The sequence below is a fragment of the Pomacea canaliculata genome, linkage group LG7 (assembly GCF_003073045.1).
Source record: "Pomacea canaliculata isolate SZHN2017 linkage group LG7, ASM307304v1, whole genome shotgun sequence".
NCBI classification, from domain to species: domain Eukaryota; kingdom Metazoa; phylum Mollusca; class Gastropoda; order Architaenioglossa; family Ampullariidae; genus Pomacea; species Pomacea canaliculata.
Window position 1 is genome coordinate 28,370,573 of NC_037596.1, and position 11,430 is coordinate 28,382,002.

Sequence of the window (11,430 nt, forward strand, 5' to 3'; positions counted from 1 at the left end):
GTCAGAGGGCTAGAACTGAGTGCACGAGTGCGGGCGAAAGTCGTGAGTGATGAGAGTTTTTGGAATGTGTACTTGCTTGGTGTTAAAGAAGAAAGAAAGAATAGGTGTGACTGGAGAGGGAGAGAGCGGCCAGCGAGGAGAGATTGGGGTAGAAAACAATGGGCGAAAGGAGGTGAAACTGGACGCTTAAGGGAGGAAAGGCGGATAGTGTTTCTGGTGGAAGCGAGAAGTCACTGCCGTGACAGTGTGTTTTAAGAGAAAGGGATGCGGAGAGAGGTGGAGAGTGTGTTTTAAGGGAGAAGGAGTTGGGACACGGAGGTGGACGGATCATTGAGAGTAGAGAGCCATTGCCTAGACAGTGTGCCTCACTAGTGTGTTAGAAATTGTGTTAGTGGTGATTGTGCGAGAAGAACCATTGCCAAGACAGTGAGTTTGAGTAGTGGATCAGAGATCGAGTACATTTTAGTTTGGAGGTTGTGTTAGTCGAAGTGTCAGTGCCCAGACAGTGAGCTTCAATAGTAGATTGAGAAGTACATTATATTATTGGAGGTTGTGTTGATTGAAGTGTCATTGCCAAGACAGTGAGTTTCATATAATAGAGTGAGTAGAGTTCTTGTGATTGTGCGAGAAGAACCCAACAAGATAGTGAGTTTGAATAGTGGGTAAGAGATAACAGTGTATACTTATGGTTGTATTAGTCGAAGAGCCATTGCACAGACAGTGTGCCTGACTGGAGCTGAAGAATTCAGAGCTTTTGTGACTGTGTGTATTTTCATAGTGAGATTTTTATTATTTTTTTTCATTAATAAACGTAGGCGGATTCGTACAGGCAAATCATTTTGTTTTATTGAGAGAAAGAACGCGCAATTGTCCGACGCAGCTGGTGTGCATCGAGAGAGTGTGAAAGAGGGGGGCTAGCTGTGCCGTGACAGTGTGGTTTTCTTTGAATGGTTATATGTGCGTTTTAAAGTTTATTTGTAGTTTATATGCTGCATACATGCAGTGCCGAATGTTTTGTTCCCTTTGTACGTACGGACATGAGTTTTTCGATATAAAAAGAGATTTGTAGTTAAAGTTAAAATACATAAAAATCCCACTCTCACTATTAAAACGCGTAAAGACCAATACCAGTGATGCAAGTGACTGTTTTCTTTATTTCTGTTAGAAAAGCAGTGTCGTAAATGCCTTGAGTGGGCGAGATGGAGTTTAGTTAGGAATGGTCGTCAAATAACAAGAAGCCTCGAAGTTTTAAAGGTTTACTTTAGACATTTTTTTCACATTAAGCTATAAATGTAGTTTGCAGTCAACAGCCAGACAAGCGACTCTCTTCTCGATACAAGTGATGCTTTGAGTCGCCTGCGCTACGGCACGACATCTACAGCAGCTTCGTCTTCGGCGCTTGCGTCGGTAGGTTGGTTGCTACGCCACCGCTTGTCAGAAAAACAGAAGATACCGGCAGAAGCCAATACTCACCACCACTCGATCTCAATCCTCCTCCGCCCGATAAACCCTACAAGACGCAGCAACAATAATAATAACAATAGCAATAATAATAATAAAATGCAAAATTTGTAATGCGCATGCTCGCACACCTAAGAAAAATACCCTTTCTAAGAAAGTACAGAATTTAGTAGCAGATATGATGCTGAGAGATAGGAGTCGGACACCATCTTACTATTCTTTCCCTTCTCTGCACTGACGACCCTTTTGCTCAACACATGCATTCAATACAAACTGTTTTATATAGGTTTAATTACTTTGTTGGCTTCTGCATGACTATTTCTTTTCCCCATATTTCCAGCCAGACACCTCCTCTCTTTGTCTGAAGATCGTTTGCTATTTCAGAACACTAGGACTATAAAATCTGACAAAGTGATAATATTTTTTGTTTATGCACAAAAAAGATACAAGTCTCTCTCCTTACATATCTGCTGGCTGTCAGTTAACGAATGGTTTAAACGAGCACTGAAAACACATCTGTTTAACGAATACTGCAATATTCCCCGTAATAATTCCCCATGTCAATTTTGCCAAAATCACTCTAACTGTTCTTGGTCTTTTGACTTGTCCCTCTGCTCGCCTCCCTCTGCAGTTTTCTAAATGCCACTCTTTTTACTTTGTTATCACAGGCCAACACTTTCGTTCATATAAGGCGTTTTGTACCGATGTCCTGTGTTTCTATGACATCTTAACATCACGAACATTAATTACTAAAAGACACCTCGCAGAAGCCTCGAAGTTTTAAAGGTTTACTTTAGACATTTTTTTCACATTAAGCTATAATTGTAGTTTGCAGTCAACAGCCAGACAAGCGACTCTCTTCTCGGTACAAGTGATGCTTTGAGTCGCCTGCGCTACGGCACGACATCTACAGCCGCTTCGTCTTCTGCGCTTGCATCGATGGGTTGCTTGCTACGCCACCGCTTGTCAGAAAAAGAGAAGATAACGGCAGAAGCGAATACTCACCACCACCCGATCCGAATCCTCCTCCGATCCCAAAACCCTACAAGACACAAGAACAATAATAATGATAACAACAATAATAATAACAATAGCAATAATAATAATAAAATGCAAAATTTGTAATGCGCATGCTCACACACCGAAGAAAAATACCCTTTGTAAGAAAGTGCAGAATTTAGTAGCAGATATGATGCTGAGAGATAGGAGTCGGACACCATCTTACTATTCTTTCCCTTCTCTGCACTGACGACCCTTTAGCTCTACCCATGCATTCAATACAAACTGTTTTATATAGGTTTTATTACTTTGTTGGCTTCTGCCTGACTTTTTCTTTTCCCCATATTTATAGCCATGACCTCCTCTTTTTGTCTGAAGATCGTTTGCTATTTCAGAACACTAGGACTATAACATCTGACCACGTGATAATATTTTTTGTTTATGCACAAAAAAGATACAAGTCACATCTGTTTGACGAACACTGCAATATTCCCCGTAATAATCCCCCTATTCAATGTTCCCACCATCACTCTAACTGTTCTTGGTCTTTTGACTTGTCCTTCTGCTCGCCTCCCTCTGCAGATTTCTAAATGCAACTCTTTTTACTTTGTTATCACAGGCCAACACTTTCGTTCATAGAAGGCGTTTTGTGCCGATATCCAGTGTTTCTATGACATCTTAACATCACGAACATTAATTTACTAAAAGACACCTCGCAGGATATTTTGGGAGATGCAAATTGTTCAGAACATCGAGAGGACATAAATTTCTGGACTTGGTGGAAATGTGCTAATTCTCTTGAAACTTTACGACATTTGCTGCGTACACTTATTCATGCTTATACATGCCATTGAATATGATCTAAGTGTCGAAATGAAACTTTTCTGCAGCTTTTAAAGAAAATTATCCGAAGTAAGGCCACGTCCTAGATAGGAACACCTGCCGATCGCATATAAAGACAAATGTCTACAATTTGCTTACGACGGTCCAAACCAGCGTGAGGGACAGAACATGGTGTCCACTGAGGATTGTTTTCAGGCGGTCTCAAGACCTAATTTACAAATGTGCCACTTTATTAAATCTTCCTTGCGACTTGAACTTACTAGCCACCATGGAATGACATGACATACCATGAGTGTACTTTACTAACACAACAATACCAAACGCTTTAAAAAACTGAAAAAAGAGTCTTTCCGATCGCATATAAACACAAAAGACTGAATCTTGCTTTAACTGTGACTTGTTTATTCGTAGCCCTTTATATCTAGTAGATGCTTCATTCGTTTCCTGTGTCTTTATGTGCGTGAAAAGGTTCTGTATAAATCACGCAGTTATTTATTTTTTTAATTTGGCAAGCAGCTAAAGACACTGAGCATGAATAAAATATTTAAAAAAAAAACAAAAAATAAACGCAAACGTATCAACAACCTCTAGAAACATATACTTACAAAACCTGATCCTCTGACACATGCCTCCGAAGTCTGCCAGCCCGCCACCACAACTATGGCAAAGAGCAGGAGCATTTTCTTCTGCGAATGAAAACCGCTAGATAATAAACTCCGACTATATTTAATAATGAAATGTATACGTGCTATCGTATGCTAACCAAAATAGTAAATACATGCACTGCAATCTGCTTCTTTTTCGCATCCACAGCATAATGGAGTTTACCTATACCTTATTGCATTAAATACGAATATCTCATTCATCCACACGTAGACACTTAATACAGTATACACACCTACATTCAGACATGACTAGATACAAAGCAATATTGACAGAATCTCGTGAATATATATAGTCATAAATACTTACAGACATGTTGTCTTCTTGTACAGGCGCTTGACGAAGTGAAGGTTGATTAATGAGAAGTTGAACTACTCACTGTTCATCGAGCATCTCTTTATATAGCAACTACCACGTGATGTCGACATGGCGCATACATTGTCAACAAAATATGATAAAAAAAGCTTTCAATGCGATGTATTGTTGTTTGTTGGGAGTGTTATTTCCGAAAATCTGAAGGACTTTTGTAGATTATGGTGGCATATGCTGCATAGGTGTTCGTTTTTTCTTTTGTTTTATTGCTTAATATTCTTCTCAGATCGTTTATGGTGTTGAATAGAACTGTTAGTTCGAGCGTGTTTGTGTTTTACATGGTGGTAATTATTTATTTTTCATATAAGAAATGTGTCTATTTTTTTTCGTAGGATATATTAATGACTAAATTAATTTGACCACTTCTTAAAAGAAACCACGCCTGTTATTATATTATTATCGTTCTAAATTATTCAAAATATTGATAACACTTTTGAGTACCTTAAGATATCTGACATATCACATCGCATTTAAATATTTAGATAGATTTTTTTATTTTCTAAAGACAGTTCAAATACTTTTAAAGTTACATCTGTTTAAGAGTAGCTAATTATAGCACATAAAAATCAAATTAATTTCAACATTAAAAGCATTTATTTGCATCACACTTCTTTGTACTTTATTATATTTCTTTGTTACACTTGTAAAGTCTAATGTTTGACACCTTATTTTAGTTCCTTGCTGCACGTAATGGATTCAGGTATGTTTTTGGAGTTGAAATTTTGTTGTCCAAGCTTGCTTTTTTCAATGAATAAATGCACATTTTATAATGATATTTTTTACTTTTATTTTGTTCGGATATTTATGTTTACCACAAACACGTGAAACACAGTTTCCAGCAAAGTTTTGATAGGGGGAGGTGAACTCATTTTATCAAATACAAAACCGTGGGGTGACAAGTTTGTCATCTTCTCTGTAGCATTTGATGAGGATTCACAAAGAAAACTTGGAGTGGGAGTGTTTACACACAGCAACAGCTTGTTATGGACATTTACTAAACCCTCATCTTATGTTCATCAACGTTGAATACTTACAGATGGATGTTAATTCATTGCTGAGTTGTCAGGCAGGAAGGGGATCTTTGGAGGTTTATAGAATAAGACAGGCTCTTAGGCCGCAGACGGGAGTGGGAAAAAAATAAATGGCGAAAGAACTATTTCTTAATACGCTGACTTGCCATATAAACACACAACGACAATTGAGAGTTAGTGGTCAAGATTATGAAGAATTTGCAATAAAAAAATGTAATAATTGTTCAGCCGTAGTTATCGAGGAGCATAAATGTCTGCAAGAGCACTAGAATTCGTACTTTACATAAACAAGGTTTGTTAATGTAACATACACAACACAATATACGAAATGAAATTGGACTTTAAATTATGTTGAAACGAAATAATTATAAAAGAGCCCCTTGACACCATACAAGAGTAAAAGTGAAGTTGGTGTGCTTAAGATTAAAACTTAGTTAACACAAACAAGAAGTTCTCACATATTTGTAACGCACAACCTTTTTCTCGACAGCGCGCTACACGGGTATCGATCTTAACAAGAAGAGAACAAAAGCAACAAGACTGCCTTGTCGCTGTAAAATCTAGCCAGTAGAGTATAATAAACAATAAATGACATAGTAGGTTAGTTTTTACTTCATGTTTGACTTTTTTATTCGTGCAACAACTCAGGTAGCAATGTTTTAACAAGGTGTGATGATACTGAGGAATGTTAGTAGTGTTGATCGACACACATCAATGACATGTTGTACCTAGTGTTACAAACCACAAAAGTGTTCGTCAAGTAGCAACGTAAACATCACAACTTTCAAGAAAACAAAATTGCCTTTATTGGTTTTCAGAAGTTAAAGTTTTATTGTCACTTTTTCAGATGTCTTTTTCAGTGACCTTTACCGTCATCGTTGAAGAACTGGCAAAAGAAAAAAGGATGTTTGATTAATTATTCAATTTATTGAATATTATATCTGTAGGTTAACCAGTCTAAGACCATTTTAAATTACTATTATCTTTTAATCTTCATATTTATTTAAAGTCCAGTTTTTCATTCTTAGTTTCTGAGCTGGTTATATTACCTTTACATAATTGTTTTTGAATTCCTGAAGCGAAATTTCACCATTCTCTGAAAATATAAATAAAATAAAGCTATTTGAAAGTGGAGAATAAAACATATAATTCAAATTTCAGTGTTACTTAAGTCTAAAAATACACAAAAAGCAACCAACACAATTAATATTAAAACAACACTGACAAAATGAGGAAATACAGGACATATTTAAAAGTTATAGTCACTGGATAATCAATTATTTCATAACTAAGTTCTGGCGTAGAAAAGATTTTCCTTAAAAACTATGAAACACACTGTTATTGTCCAGGCCTTTGAAAAGAGCGACAACCGCAGATGAGTCGAGCTTTCCGTCTTCCTGATTGTCTCTCTTGTCGAAATAATTAAAAGCGCTTTCGATGTCAAGAGGGGGAGCTCCAGGATGTACCCCAGTGGAAAATTCTTCAAGGGTCACCAATCCATCGTCTGCGAAATGAATTGGCTTAAAAATCTAAAGGGTTTCAAATGTTTTCTTGGTTTCGGTTAATTTAATTTATTTATACTTTTCACAATTCTGGATGAGTTGCTCGGTTATTATCTCAAAGACTTGGGCATTCAGGAAAACGATTACATGTACATACAACTAGTGCAAAGATATCCCATATGACTTTAAAACGCACATGTATCCATATTAATTGTTCATGTTTATGGGAATGTTTGTGGTCATAATAAGAATTTTTTCAACAGTATCATTAGAATGAATTATTGTAAAAAAGGGAAGTTTTGTTAACTGCCTTTTAGTAAATATTAGTTTTAAAGAACCTATAAAGTTTTGATGATGATGATGATGATGATGATGATGATGATGATGATGATGATGATGATGATGATGATGATGATGATGATATGATGATGATGATGATGGTAATTATTACCGTTTACGTCATCCTTGTTAAAGCCAATCATCATATCATCAAGCAGAATAACGCCATCATTAGTTTCTGTCCATAGCTCTGAACTTTTCGAGAGCTATAGTGGCGTCCTTACTGAAACATTACATTTATTCATCAGTTTGTGGTGCAACTAATACACAGTACGTACATTATGTTAGTGCGTGAGAGCGCCAACTGTGTGTGTGTGTTGTACAGCTCGGTTTCCTTTTGTTGTAATTACATAAGCCATCAAAACTTTTAAGTTAGATACTTTTCAATTTTGCCTTACAGCAAGATTTTTTTTAATTGATCGTATTACAAAAAACATCTCTTACCCAAGAACAGCAGCCAGAAGACCGACAAAGATTATCAACTTCATCCTGAAATAATTTGCTGAATGTTAAGTCTTGAAATGATCTGTGTAAACTGAAAATCATGTTCTACTTAAAAAGGGAAATTTTTGCTTACGAAGTTACATATTTGCAACCATATTTTAATAGTAATTTTTGTTGGTACAGTTATTGCACGACAATTGGTTCTGCGGGCATAAAACCTGCATGCAATATTTTTTGAATTGTAATGTTCAATAGCTATACCTGTTAACCTACAATGAACACAACTATAAGTGACAAACAAGTGGCGGATATGGAAGGGACAGAGTTTTGCAAAAGCGATTAAAAGTTCTGTGTGCATATTTCCTATTGACAGTAATCGCGAATATACAGTAATCAGACAAAAAGTGGAGTTTTTTAGCTGGAATGTAGAGGAAAGAAACGTTTAGAGAAATAATCAGGGCAGGAGCCTGCAAAACACAGGAAACAGCATTGTAGTCAGTTGATTGCAGAAAAAAAAGATGAGGAGGGACATGTTTTTGTTTCTTACTTCTGAGCACCAAACGTTGAGCGGACTTTAAGACTGAAGAATGAGGGGCAACCTGCAAGCAAGGGGTTAATGAAATCAACTCTAGAACACACACAGACAAGCCTGTTGACAACGTGCATGGAAAAAAATGTTTAAATATTTCATACATAGAAATTCAAGTCAATAAAACTTTGCATTTCCAAAATCTGAACAAAAGCTTTTTTTACAGGATTTTTCAGCTTTACAGTGTACTTACGGTTTAGAGCTGAGTCAGGTAAGCAAACTCAACAAGGCTTTAGTTGTGAAGTGTAATCACTATTCGGGAGGAAGAAATATATACTTTGCGATAAATTGCTCAATGCATAATAATAATGCTTAACAATAAAATCGTCAATACTTTCAATCTTAGTTGACAGCTGACCGGCGGCTGAACCAGAAATAAATCACACAATACATACAGGCGTGGTAGTAATTGATCACCAATATCTAGAAAATATATCTGGTCCTAATTTGTTAATTAAATTTAAATATATATATATAAGGAAACGAACACATTTATTTTCTGCAAAATCCATTAGCAATGAAAATCTTCAATACTTTCAATCTTAGCTGACAGCTGACCGGTGGCTGAACCAGAAAAAATCACAGAACACACACAGGTGTGGTAGTAATTATTAAGCAATATCTAGAAAATAAACCTGGTCAGAATTTCTTAATTAAATTTAAATATATATATAACGTGTATTTTCCTGTAATTATTGTTACGTTTAAGAAAACAAACACATTTAACTTATACAAAATCCATTGATGCAGCTCTGGTCACAGTGTGTCCGCCTTTTGTGTAGATGTGTGTGCAGCTGGCATAGGTGTGCTAAATGTTTTGTTCCCTTTGTAGGTACGGACATGAGTTTTTCAATATTAAAGAGATTTGTATTTAAAGTTAAGATACATAAGAAATCCCACTCTGACAATTAAAGCATGAAAAGACCAACACTAGTAATACAAGTGACTGTTTTCTTTATTTCTATTAGAAAAGCATTGTCATAAATGCCTTGAGTAGCCGAGATGGAGTTTAGTTAGGAATGGTCGGCACATAACAAGAAGCCTCGAAGTTTAAAGGTTTAATTTATACATTTTTTTTTACAGTAAGCTATAAAATTTAGTTTACAGTCAACAGCCAGGCAAGCGACTCTTCTCTCGATACAAGTGATGCTTTATGAGTCGCCTGCGCTACGGCACGACATCTACAGCAGCTTCGTCTTCTGGCGCTTGCGTCGATGGGACTGTTGCTACACAACCTTTTGTCAGAAAGTCAGTAGCTCCCAATGTAGACGAAAACCCCCCGTCACCCTCCAAAAGTGGCTCCAAAATCCTACAAGACACAAAAACAACAATAATAACAAAAATAATAAAATGCAAAATTTGTAAAGCGCATGCTCACATACCGAAGGAGAATGCTCTTATTAAGAAAGTACAGACTTTAGTAGCAGATATGGTGCTGAGAGCTAGAAAACGGACACCATGTCATTCCTCTTTTCCCTTCTCTGCACTGACGATCCTTTAGTTCTACTCATACATTCAATACAAACTGTTTTTACATATGTTTAATTACTTTGTTGACTCCTGTCTGACTATTTCTCCTAAACGTCTTTTCCCCATATTTACAGCCAACATCTGTCCACATGATAATTTTTTTTTTATGCACAGAAAAGATACAAGTCTCTCTCTCTCCTTACATATCTGCTGGCTGACCAGTTAACGAATGTTTTAAAGGTACACTGAAAACACATCTGTTTCACGAATACTTGGCAAGCAGCTAAAGATACTGAGCAGGAATAAAATATTAAAAAAGCACAAATAAACGCAACTGTATTAAAAACCTCTAGAAACATAAACTTACTCTATTTCTCCTAATGCCTCCGAAGTCTGCCAGCCGTCACCACAACTATGGCAAAGAGCAGCAGCATTTTCATCTGCGAATGAAAACCGCTAAATAATAAACTCCGACTATATTTAATAATGAAATGTATATCTGCTATCGTATTTTATTAGCCTTGGCTAACCAGAATAGTAACTACATGCACTGCAATCTTCTTCTTTTTGCCTCCAGCATAATGAAGCCGAGTCTTTAACCGCATCTTATTGCCATAAATACGAATATCTCATTCATCCACACATAATACAGTATACACACCTACATTCAGACATGACTAGATACAAACCTATATTGATAAAATCTCGTAAATATATCAAAGTCGTAAATACTTACAGACATGTTTTCTTGTCAGTCAGTGTACAGGCGATGACAAAGTGTAAAGTTAAGGAGTTGAACTACTCGCTGTTCATCGTGGATCTCTTTATGTATTAACTACCACGTGATGTTGACGTGGCGCATAGGTTTTAAACAGTATATGATAAGAAAAGGTTTCAATTAGATGTAGTGTAGTTTATGAGTATTGAGTATTTCCGAAAATCTGAAGGATTTTTGTAGATTATGTCGGCATGTGCTGTATATTTATTAACTTTTTTTCCTTTTCTTTTTGTTAACTGACTGAGTGGAGAGTTTCTACTCATCAACAGATTGTTATGAAATTTTACTAAACCCTTCTGTCTTTTCGTCTTCGTTGATTACTGACAGCTGGGTGTTAATTCATCGCTGAGTTGTCAGTGATGAAGGGGATCTTTGGAAGCTTATAGACTAAAACCGGCTTTTAGGCAGCAGACCTCAGCGGGAGAAAAAGTGATGGTAAAAAAAAAAATCAGTCGCTTATTATGATGGCTGACCATATAAACACACAGTGATAAATGTTGTAGCGTTCAATATTATTTAGCGTTGTCAGTAAAAAAATGTAATGAACTGTTCAGCCGTAGTTTTCAAGAACTACAGTGTCTGCAAGAGCACAAGAAATCGTACTTCACATAACTGTTCTATTAAACCAAAAACTCCATAAACAAATTCCAATTCTAAGCGAAACATGCTACCTGTCAGGTAATGTTTTGGAAAGTTTTATGGAGTCGCCAGTTACTCAGTGTGGGTATTCAAAGTAAATGTTAACAAATTTTCCTCATTTTATAGTTATGATTTCTTGTGCCTGTTTGTTCAAACCTCTTTCATTTCACCTAACAAGTAGAAAAGAAATCTATGCTGCTTCTTAAACATATTTTTACGTAAAACGTACATTCTGACTTACCAAGTAAAACGTAAACAACAACACAAACAACGTCTAACATATATTTAACGCACGACCAT

General features: G+C 36.3%; 1 long non-coding RNA gene across 1 annotated transcript; it reads right to left on the reverse strand.

Moving 5' to 3' along the window:
- Window positions 1–6,171: 6,171 nt before the first annotated feature.
- On the reverse strand, window positions 6,172–11,357 carry LOC112569211. The gene is made up of 7 exons (XR_003100335.1): window positions 10,450–11,357; window positions 8,202–10,153; window positions 7,655–7,699; window positions 7,323–7,433; window positions 6,706–6,873; window positions 6,419–6,465; window positions 6,172–6,255 (listed from the first exon to the last, which is right to left on the reverse strand). It is a non-coding gene; the product is annotated as an uncharacterized LOC112569211 (long non-coding RNA).
- Window positions 11,358–11,430: the final 73 nt, after the last annotated feature.